Below are 12,379 nucleotides of genomic sequence, written 5' to 3' on the forward strand. Positions count from 1 at the left end.
AAGAATAGAGGGAGCTAATGTTGTCACCCCGGCGTCGGCGTCAGCGTTGGCGTCCTATTTCACGTAAAAGTTTTTGAGCAAGTTTCTGTTTCGTCAATTGTTTAAGCTAAGTCATCATAAATGTTTATGATTTTATTTTCCTAATGTGTATGGATGCTGAATGTGATAATACAACCAATTTGGGGCCCTTTAGGTTTTTTTTGAGTCTGTTAATTTGTCATATTTCCATGTTAAAGTTTTTGAGCAAGTTTCTATTTAGCTCGCCTATTCGAAGAATAGAGGGAGTAGGCTAATGTTGTCACCCCGGCGTCGGCGTCAGCGTTGGCGTCCTATTTCACGTAAAAGTTTTTGAGCAAGTTTCTGTTTCGTCAATTGTTTAAGCTAAGTCATCATAAATGTTTATGATTTTATTTTCCTAATGTGTATGGATGCTGAATGTGATAATACAACCAATTTGGGGCCCTTTAGGTTTTTTTTGAGTCTGTTAATTTGTCATATTTCCATGTTAAAGTTTTTGAGCAAGTTTCTATTTTGTCTATTGTTTAAGCTCAAGTCATCATAAATGTTTATGATTTTATTTTCCTAATGTGCATGGATGCTGAATGTGATAATACAACCAATTTGGGGCCCTTTAGGTTTTTTTTTGAGTCTGTTAATTTGTCATATTTCCATGTTAAAGTTTTTGAGCAAGTTTCTATTTTGTCAATTGTTTAAGCATAAGTCATCATAAATGTTTATGATTTTATTTTCCTAATGTGTATGGATGCTGAACGTGATAATACAACCAATTTGGGGCCCTTTAGGGGGTTTTTGAGTCTGTTAATTTGTCATATTTCCATGTTTAAATAGTAAATACTTGAACATCAACTTCTTCTGAATAGGCGAGCTTTGCTGTTCTCCAACAGCTCTTGTTGCTATATTTGTAGGGATTGAAACAATCAATATAACATCCATTACTATAACAAGTTTTACAATCTAATAAATATTCTTATAACAATATAACATTGATATTCCATATGATTTACATTCAGTCTAAACGTTATCTCAAAATCGCTTGACTTGAAATTCTGTTTGAGCCGAATTAATGTTTAATTCTGTTTTTTTCCCTTCTTTGTATGTGTATTTTTAGCTCACCTGGCCCGAATTTGGCTTTAAATCGCTACTTGTCATAGAATTCTGCATGGATTGTAACCAAATTTGGCCACAAACATCCTTGGGGGAAGAGGAACAGAACTTGTATAAATTTTGGCCTCTGACCCCCTGGGGGCAGGAGGGGCGGGGCCCAATAGGGGAAATAGAGGTAAATCCTATAAATCGCTACTTGTCCTAGAGTTCTGCATGGATTGTAACCAAATTTGGCCACAAACATCCTTGGGGGAGGGGGAACAGAACTTGTATAAGTTTTGGCCACAAACATCCTTGGGGGAAGGGGAACAGTACTTGTATAAATTTTGGCTCTGACCCCCCCGGGGGCAGGAGGGAGCGGGGCCCAATAGGGGAAATAGAGGTAAATCCTATAAATCGCTACTTGTCCTAGAGTTCTGCATGGATTGTAACCAAATTTGGCCACAAACATCCTTGGGGGAGGGGGAACAGAACTTGTATAAATTTTGGCTCTGACCCCCCGGGGGCAGGACGGGTGGGGCCCAATAGGGGAAATAGAGGTAAATCCTATAAATAGGGCCCAATAGGGGATTTAGAGGTTAATATTAAAATTCCTTCAGAAAAGAAACAATGAACCTGTATTCAGATCATTATTTGGCATAACAAACCAGGTGAGCGATACAGGCCCTCTGGGCCTCTTGTTTATATTGGACGACTCCAGATATCGTGGTTTCTATATTCTACACTGAATACAAGTTTAGTATATACACAGCTGTGCTATCATCAATAAATATGGATTAATTGTCCATAAATAAATCTATTTAACTGTATTGCCTATCAAACAATAGAATAATCATCGCTTTTTATGTATGAATACGTCCATGTAAATATCTGGTAGAGAAAAATGATCAATTTATGTCTATATATATATTGTGATAACTAGTCCATAGATCAGCTGTAAAAGGATTGGGCATGGTATTGGTGATGTACACAGGTAAAGGTAGACCGCCTAGAAGTACTGATAGGTCACAGTTACTCAATTCAATTCAATTCAATTCTTTTATTACACTCAGATACACTATTGTGTATAACAAGAGGTCATACATATATAATTCAATTTTAAAGCATGACAGGCAAAATTAAGATGCATTATTTGTATAAAGATTCAAACTTTTACAAACAAAATTCAGTGTGTCATAACATTTTTTCCAACAAATTGTTTCACCTTTAAAATTGGTAACATAGGAGATATTAATATACATGTATTGAGTATAGTAATAATTGACTTATTCATATGTGTATATATTAATACATTAGAACAATACATATATTTTAGATAATTTTGAGCTGTAATTAATACTATAACAAATTGCATAATTTCTGAACAAATAAGCATAAATTTGCGTACATTTTTTTATGAAAAATGGAGAACATGCCTTTCATTTTAATGTGATTAGGATGTCTTGTGTAGTAAGCAGGAATGTAATCCCCACGTAGCTGACTTACATTATAATCTGAACATAAAAACAAATAATGGAATTCATCACCAATACCGGTATTGCATAAATGACATATTCTATTGTTACGTTGAACTCCTATCCATCTTCCGGTTTCAACCGGAAATTTAATATTTGATGTTCTGAATTTGCACATTGTTTTTCTGTCTTTTTCATTTAATCGTATTAAATAATTTTCAAGTCCAAAATGGTTTTTAAATATAGAGTAATAAGAACCTCTCGAAGAATATCTTGGAACCACGTCTGGATGAACTGATCCCTTAATTTCTGGGTAATAGTTGACTTCAGATACTTAATATCAGGTAAACAGCTTTTTTGATATATCCAAACAAAACTTAAACCAGAATTATCTAGAATTTCTTTAACGCACTTAAGCCATTTGAATTCAGTTTTCCCTGTTACATGGAGGGCATACATTAATTTATACATAGAGCTAGACAATTTCTTTTCATTTGAGATGAACTCTCTGACTGATAGCAGGTTGTTTTCGTAAGTCAAAATTTTCTCGATTTTAACTAAAACCAAAACATTGAATTTAAGTGAATTGATTTTTGCATTATTGGTGTCATTTTTGATATAACTCGATCACTTTTGAAAATTTTGCGGATCAAATTTTCGTAATCATAACAAGATGGTTATTCTCTATTGATGACCAGTAAGGATCTGCTTAAAATCACAGGAAGTGCGGTACATGTATATTTATTTCATATTATATTTTGATACAAAGATCAGCATAACAGCTCCAGAATAACTTCTCCATGATGATAACTTCTGAATGACATCTCAAAAAGTTTTGTATCAGAAAGGCAGCTCTGAAATCGTAGCTCAAAATGGCAGTTCAAACCCCATTCATTTAATTGACAACTAGCTTGGCTTACTTGCTTTATACTTCATAACCATTCATTATAATATTATAACCAAGGTGACTGACGGGTGAAGGGGGTGAAGGATGGTCATAGTATTTAGCAGAAAATCAACAACCTACTGTTAGAGCCTATCTGGCAAGTACCATAGTAATATCTCAGATCACCCTACCGTCATGGCCACTATAGGTACTAAAAAGATAATGTCTTGATGCTGAAGGTCAAATTAACAGTGATGATGATTTAAGAACTGCTTTTAAGACAGTTGGTTTTGTTTTAGTGATTTGGAAGTACACATTGGGGGTAGAAATTTTTCAGAATAAATTTCTTTGTAATTTGGCTGAATCTCATTTGGGAAAAAGAAGCAAATTTCAGCCCCTGAAGCATGGAGAAATCATCTAAATTCTTTAAAAAGGCAATGCAATATTTCCTCCCCGACACTCACTTGTGTATTGAAGTTGTCTCTCTCCTTTATTCTCAATTGCTATAATTTTATCAATAGTTTGACTCCTTCTTCAGTGTGGAACAGTTTTTTTAGCTGACAGTGTAACAGTATCACCACGATGTTGTATCAATAATAGATTACATAGCTGAACTAAAATAACATAGGCAGTATTTATAGATCATCTAGGGTCCAAACCAAAGAGCAAGCCAAGTACATCAGAAATAATATATCCAGAGTTATCAGATAAATACAGGGATTCCTTGGGACTCTCTCTGGTTACCAATGGATTGGAGAACTTCTTTACAGGGTAATTGTTAAATGATAATTGACACTTTGTCATTGTTTCAAAATTCAATAATATTCCTATGGAGGAAGCTGTCAGTCAAATATATAACTTAATATTTCTCTGACTGTCACATAGAAATTGTGTGTATAACTGTATATGATCTCCTGCTTTTTGTGAATATTTATTGTATTTCTGATCTTGCCCTAGTCAGATATTTTGAATACAGTCAAACCTTTAGCGACCTCCTCTTTATAAAACCACCTGCTTAATAAAACCATTTTCATAGGGTCCCAAAATTATAACAGTCAATTTTAACACAATTTTACCTTTATATAAAGACCTTGGCTATAAAGAACATTTTTCCTTGCTCTCATGGCTAGTCTTGACAGGTTTGACTGTATTGATTTCATATCATTGAAGTTTTAGGCTGTTTGTTTCCCATAGCTGGCATATATTACTACTAGATTTTCACCTCTGGGTTTCACGTTAGAATCCCATGTATCTTCAATATTGTAGCTCAAAAGACTTTTAGACAGATAATGGTGCCTTTCAAGCTATACAATTAATGCCTATTACTGCTATTAAAGCAAAGTAAAAAAATAGAAAAAGGCTATTTACACCTTTATATGCATGTGATTAAGCCTATATCATGTCCATTACCTATAGGCAAAATATCAAAGATTGTTTAAAAGTTACAGCCATTATAATTATTTGCCTTATATAAAAATATGATTTTCCTTTTCAAAGGAAAATGCAGAGCAACTATAAGTATATAGATTGTGACATTGACATCCCGTGGGCGGTATGATAGATATTATTAATGATGGTTATGTTGGTTTTAATAAAAATGATATATACAGGTATCTATAAACATGTAATAATTGGAAACATTTAAATATTCCAAGTGGTGACATGAGTATACTACAAGACCAGTCAGAATTCTGTATGAATATGACATAACTATAGCTGAATTTCACACCTCCACTGCCCACTAACACACCAGTAACTTTATTCATGGTTTACGACAACTTGATTATCTTAAAGACACGCACATTGTAAAATAAGAGAAGAAAAAACCCAGCTTTAATCCTTTTAAAATGTTACACCTGTGTATTTGTCATTTCTTTATGTTCTGGGAAAATTGTAAGCGACCTTTTCCAAAGGTGTAACATCTAAAATGTCAGCCGGATTTGTGTGACAGTAGATCATGATTGATGATGCCAAGGTGGTATGCTACAGGCCTGCATGTACTGCTGTTTTATAGGGGCTGAAGACATTTGTATATGTTTCCATATCTGGCCTCTCTGAACATGATCAGATGACATTTGTGGAAAGTGATAAAATGAACGGTTTTCTCTCTAAGGTATAAGGAATAAGTTTTAGCATTTTCACTGCTTGACATGGGAACATTTTTACACAGCAGTCAATTAAGGGGTCAACCAAATCTTTTTGTTTGATTCACTGTGAAATCTTCTGTATTGGCTTCATTGTTCAATTTTTCTGAGCTCACATGTCATATTGGTAAGTGAATTTATTTTGTGACACAGAGTCTGTGTATGTTTTTTTTTTTCTTTTGCTTTTTGTTTATGGTCGATGGATCATCCAGACTTTTTCTCAATACTTAAGTGGGCTAGATATGATATTGGGCCTATAGCATGCCAACAAGTTTGTTCAAATGAGTGACCTTGATCTGAATTCAAGGTCTTATCATATGGGGTCAAATATAAAAAAATCTTCTCACTAACAAAGAGACCTTCGACCTGACCCCAGTTTCACGAATATTCCTTAACATTATTGGATTCTTTACCTTAAAATGGGTCATAAGAAAGCATTCCAGAAGATCAGGAAAAAATCTAAAGTTAAAAAGCCTTCCATAAAATCTGTAATGCTTTCCTATATAGACTTTACAAAGTTCAGGAATTCTTTAAAGTTATGGAAGTTTTGCGAAACTGGGCCCAGATTTATTACAACAAAATTTACTTAATGAGCGGATTAATTACGGATGAATTTAGTTTATAAAACTGGGCCGTTCGTTGTCATCCGCAACAAAATTTACTTAAAATAACAAATTTTCAAGTATAGATTACGGATATATTAATAACATTCTGCGAATTTATTACGAACAAATGCGGATATTTCACGAATACAAGCGAATACGATAACGGACGCTCTCCCATGAGGTGTACAATCGGTAACAATGCGGATACGTAACAAACAATTACGAATAAATAACGCATACATTGAGGAAACAGATCGGAAGTATTGCGATTGTTACGGAAATATTACGAATCTATTAATAATGCATTGCGCAGATGTAGCGGAAATAACGGTTGTATTGCGCATATAGGGCATCTGAATTACGGAGGTAAAAGAAGCGCGCTCTGGCCTTTCGGTATCGCTTTTCACAACAACACGACTGCAACAAAGATAAGCAAGCTGCAACTTTCATCCTACCTCCTCCAGATACAAAAAAGGTCCAGTCTGTTTCAAATTCAATTCAAAGCAGACAACTTTTTCTTTTCTGTCTTTGAAACAATTTCATGACTTGAACAAGTAGATTAATATGTTGTTGGATACCATTGTTACGCTGCATTGGTATTATTGCCGATTACCCAGTATTACACCTGTACTTCTCGACGGACAGGAAATAATAGACAAATATGTCGATTTTTGCTATATTTATACAGTAGTTTTGGTTTACGCAACACGTTTGTTATACATTCGCAAATTATTCTCAAATCAAATGCAAAACAGACGCAATACAAACGCTGAACTCAATATGCATTCGCTACAAATTATTTTAATTCGTGATGTCAACGTGATAGGTACGCTATACATTCGTTTTACACACTGTCCCAGTTCGCTATAAAGCCGCAAAACCCAGTCAGTTGCGGATACCAACGAATAACAGCGGATATACAGCGCATAAAGTAAGCATGTATTGAGTATGTATTGGGTACGAATAGCGCATCTAATGCGAATGATTTCCGCAATCAAAATTTTGTGCAGTTCAAAAATCCTGGGAACGGAAAAACATGCCATTGCGGATAATTGCGGACGTGTGCGGATGTTGGGCGACAGATACAAGTACGATTTACGAATATTGCGTATGTTCAGCGAATACCAGCCAATTTTGTGCGCAATACATTCGCAAATCTTCCTAAACACCAGTGGGACCGGGCCTGCTAAAGAATTGTGTACATAGGAATGACCTTAACCTTTGATAATTGCTGTAGGTAGGTTCTTAATTTCTACTTATTACCTTGACAATCATTTCTAATTATTTCACTGACAATAGCTAGCTTCACTAGTCTTCTGGGTATAAATGAGCAACAGCAATATTGTGTGTCCAAAGCAGCAAAATTTACAAATGACATTAGTATTAAATTAGTCTTCATTCTGGTGTCATGAAGTCCACAACGTTGCGATAACAAAACAATGACTTTTAGTTTTAGTTCTTTTGAAATACAGTCAAACCAGTTCTCCTTAAGGGAAAGTGGACAAATGGTCTTTATAGCCAGGTGGTCTTTACACACTGGGCATATTGTATTAAAATTGGTCATTGGTACCCGAGAAAAGTGGTCTTATAAAGCAGCTGTTGGTTATACAGAAGTGGTCACAAAGGCAGGTTCTGTATATTGCCATTCTCTATGAAAGGCAAAACATAAGGCCGTGTAAAGGAATATCAAGACATTCAATGAAAAATCTAAATAAATGAAAAAAAGAGAAAGATTTCATTAATTATTTGTCTTTTAATTGTATTTAATTATTCTCATGTTATGAGGGCAATCTGTGCAAATTTTGCTTATTTGCTCATTGTTGATGGGCAGATTTAATATTCTGTATTTGCATATTACAGAGTTATCTTCCCTTGCAGGTAGATATTGATATCATATTGTAGGTTTAAATTTACATTATTCAGAGAAAACAATGTGAGTTCCGCTCACAAAATAAAGATGTTATAATGGATACAACCCACAAGGGAAGTAAATCTGTAATATGTGAAGACTGAATACCATGGTTTTAGCATAATTAAAAGAGCTGTGTATCAAAAGGTAGGTGGCAATTTGACACATATCGCAATACAGGGGTCAAGATACAATGTATTTATAAAGATACAGGGGTCACGATACAATACATATCGCGATACAAGGGTTACAATACGATACAAGTTCTGATACAGGGGTCACGATAAGATACACATTACGATACAAAGGTTATGGTACGATACATATTGCAATTTAAGGGTTATGATAAGATATATGTTGTGTTACAAGGGCCACGATACGATACATATCTCAATACAAGAGTTACAATATAATACATGTTGTGATACAGGAGTTACGATACGATACAAATCATGTTACAAGGGTTACGATACAATACATGTTGTGATACAAGGGTTACGATACGATACATATTGCGATACAAGGGTTATGGTACGATATTTGTTGTGATACAAGGGCCACGATATGATACATATTGTGATTGTTTTTTTTTCTGTTTCCAACAAACAGCTCTTGTATTGGAATGATTCGAATTTGAGAACTCACAACTGGCAATTTTATACATAGTTTATATTTGCCCTCTTGGTCTGCCATTTTGTTGACAACTAAACATATACTACATTGCTCAAGGTAGATAAGTATGTTTCAACTACTGCGATACAAATTGAGGATAAATGATGCACCACTCCGCAATCCAAATGCATCAGTGAATTGTCCCATCTGTAATAAAAGTTGATGCACTAACCTTCCAATGACTTCTACTCCTCTCATTTTATGACTTTATCACATACTATCTCGAATGTTTGCAACTTTTCTGAATTATAAAGACACTATTTTATTTATTTATTTATTATTTTTTTTTTTATAATTTATTTTTTATTTCATTTTCATGTGCAATATACCACATAATAAACAGGGTTGGGGTCAATTACATTGCAATGTAATTAATTACAATTACAATTACTTGGTCAAAACTCAATTACAATTACAATTACAATTACTCAGTTTTGTAAATGTAATTAATTACAATTACAATTACATTCAAAAAGTAATTAATTACAATTACACATTACATTTTCTTAAGATGTTTATTTTTACAAATATATACACAATTGTATAGTATATAAGTCACTATCAGTAAGTTCTGATAGAACATATGCTTCACAAGTTACAATTGAGTATTGGTAGGGTGTACGTGTATTAGTTTTACATGTGCATTTTTATTAGACCTAGGTCAAATAAAAATGTACATTTAAAACTTTTCAGACTCTGATGATGATAAAATGCAATTTAAAAATATGATGGTACCAGGTATTCATATTTATAAATTGCATTTTATCATCATCAGAGTCTGAAAATTATCATCAGACATATATGCATTCTGTTTCTGTCTGGTCGGAATACTTTGCCAGCAACACTAAATAATCTCTCTACTGGAGCTGGTAAAATACACAAATGTGGAAATCTGCAAGAATTATCTTTCCGGAACTTAAATGGGTCCCAACATCTCTCTGTGCAATATTCACCAATGTACCCGTAGGTGTCTACTTCATTGGATTTAAGAGTTGTGTCTCTTTCGTGAGGGTGTAGTGGAATGAACTGAAAAAGTCTTCTAGCTGTTTTAATTTTCTTGGCAGGGGCGGTTGAAGACTAATCTGAGCTATCATCTATATTTTTGCCGTCATTAGATATGCTAATTAGGTGATCAACATGTATATATAGGTGTTATATAAGCAAGACCTTTGTGATTTGTAATCACAGGCTATGTGTTCACAACTCACACCTGTATATATTGCCTCAGGAGAAAACTACAGGTAAAAAGAGGTACAAGTGTAGGGTATACTATGGTCACTGCCTCACATATGTAACCTGTTTAAATTTCTATATAGCCAAATAAATGTCTTACATTCATTAATTTTAGTATTAGACATTAGTAAATATATATATGTAATTGAAAAGTAATTGAAATGTAATTGTTAATTACACATTTTTAGAATGTAATTAATTACAATTACAATTACATGTAATTGAAATATTTCTTAATTACAAATTATTTCATTTTCATGTGCAATATACCACATAATAAATAGATACTTGCATTCTTATTCACATTCAATATCCCTATCACGCTCATTCTCAAAACATCTTACTCATATCATCATCATCATCATCATCATCACATCATCAACTATTTTACATGTAGATGGATGGTTAGTTGTTTTTTCTTAAAGGAAAAAAATGAACATCAACAGAGAAAGACATCAAGGATTCACATACAATATCAAAGCAGTAGGATACCCAGCCTGTTACTATGACAACAGTTTGTCTGTTAGGCCTCCATTACAAGATAATGATATATTTTGGTTCCCAATGTTGTGAATTTCAATAGATTTAAAAATGGTAGTTTCCAATATCAACGGAATAAAGCAGGGTTTTTTGGATGAATTATTGCAGCCACAGCGCCAGATTATGCTTTGAGATTTCGCTTGTTTACATTTGTTACCTAATCTAGACAGGATTTAGTTGCATGTGAAATCTTAAATTATTCCTGGATTTGTGTGTTTTGTGTAGAATTGTTGTTTCTGTAGGACTGTCATTCATCCGCAGTAACACTTGTGAAATAAAAGTGAGAGATTATACCAGAAAGCGTCAGAAAAAAAAATCTGCAGCTTTAGAAAAATCTATTACTGAATCAATCTGATGTATTCTGTCAGGGGAGATATTAGCCACCATATTCAATTAAACAATGCTTATCTTAAGACACTTATACTGATGCAAGGATATGATATGGAGTTCTTATTCCACAAAATCAATATGGTCATATCCTAGTGTTTCCAACAGCATATAAATCTTGTTTTTTATGTGTGTGGAGCAGTTTTATGTGAAGTGTTCTCCTTACTTAATCTTGATACAGTGGACAGTTTTTTTTATCCGTGTGTGTGTGTGTGTGTATATATAATGAGATAGTGGGAGAATTTAAATGGTGGATAATCTGCAATTTTCATTGGTATATTTAACTTGTGGCTGTTCTTAAAGAGATATACATTTCTTGTTATTTGTACCTTTTACTTCTGAAGTAATTAATTACCATACAATAAGGGTATAGCTGGTCTCTTAAATGGGTACAGTAAAACATGTTTATAACGAACACACTTAAAACAAATTCATGGTTATAACGCAGTAATTTTCTTTCCCCGTTACGGTTCATATAAAATACATACTTTATGTGTATAACGAACTATGATTATAATGAAGAAATTTTGTTGGTCCCTAGAGGTTTGTTATAATGGTGTTTTACTGTAATCACCATCTTGTTAAACCAAAATTTCTCATAATCAAAAAATTTATAAAATCTTTTATTTACTTAATGAAGACAATGTTCATGATAACAAGGTCAGAAAACAAAATTAAGCATGGTAGAGAAATTAATTGATAGACAGACAGTATGTAGCCACGTCTCATGCTCCCACAATGTGGAAGCATACGTCATATAGCATACACACTACAAAATGCAAAGTCACATGCACTACCTTAGCGATTTGATTGACAGCTGGCCATCAGTTAATGTTTATGCCACCTCCATGATATGAGGGCAGCCAGAGGGAGGGGGGGGGGTAAGTATGTGTATAATATAAAGTCTTACTCCCATATCCACTTTGATATATATGGAGGTAGGGACATTGATGTCTTACTCTAATGCATCTGTTGATGGGTCTTCATATCCCTCCCTATACTCATTATTTCCTTCTTTTAATGAGAAAAAGTCAATTACTTGAAACTACAAGATTGGGATTCAATTTCCTAAAGTAGATTGATTTCATTGACATTTCACATTTCATTATTGAAGTTGACTTATGAAATTGATCAGTCCTAATAAATAAAATAATTGAGATTCAACCAACAGAAGTTGCCTTGGCAAGCTAGCTTTATTTATGTATTGTAGTGGATAAGATAAGGGGATCAAATGGCAGAAATAAATTGGATCACAGTATTGGCAAGTTTTGTATAAAATCAGGTAATAGAAACCTTGATTAAGACTTGGATGAGCTGTATTTAAAGCTGATGGCTATACAAGCCATGCTCAGCCAGGTTTATTTTAAAATTTAGATCAATGTTTCCAATTTGTTTACAAAGTTAGTAGTTGTTTACGTAACCTT

General features: G+C 33.7%; 1 protein-coding gene across 1 annotated transcript in view; it reads left to right on the forward strand.

Moving 5' to 3' along the window:
* The window catches only part of LOC138335131 (probable sodium/potassium/calcium exchanger CG1090), a 73,449-nt gene that overhangs the window by 31,490 nt on the left and 29,580 nt on the right, over nucleotides 1-12,379 (forward strand). The window lies entirely within an intron of this gene.

This window comes from Argopecten irradians, chromosome 11 (assembly GCF_041381155.1).
Source record: "Argopecten irradians isolate NY chromosome 11, Ai_NY, whole genome shotgun sequence".
In the NCBI taxonomy this organism is placed as follows: domain Eukaryota; kingdom Metazoa; phylum Mollusca; class Bivalvia; order Pectinida; family Pectinidae; genus Argopecten; species Argopecten irradians.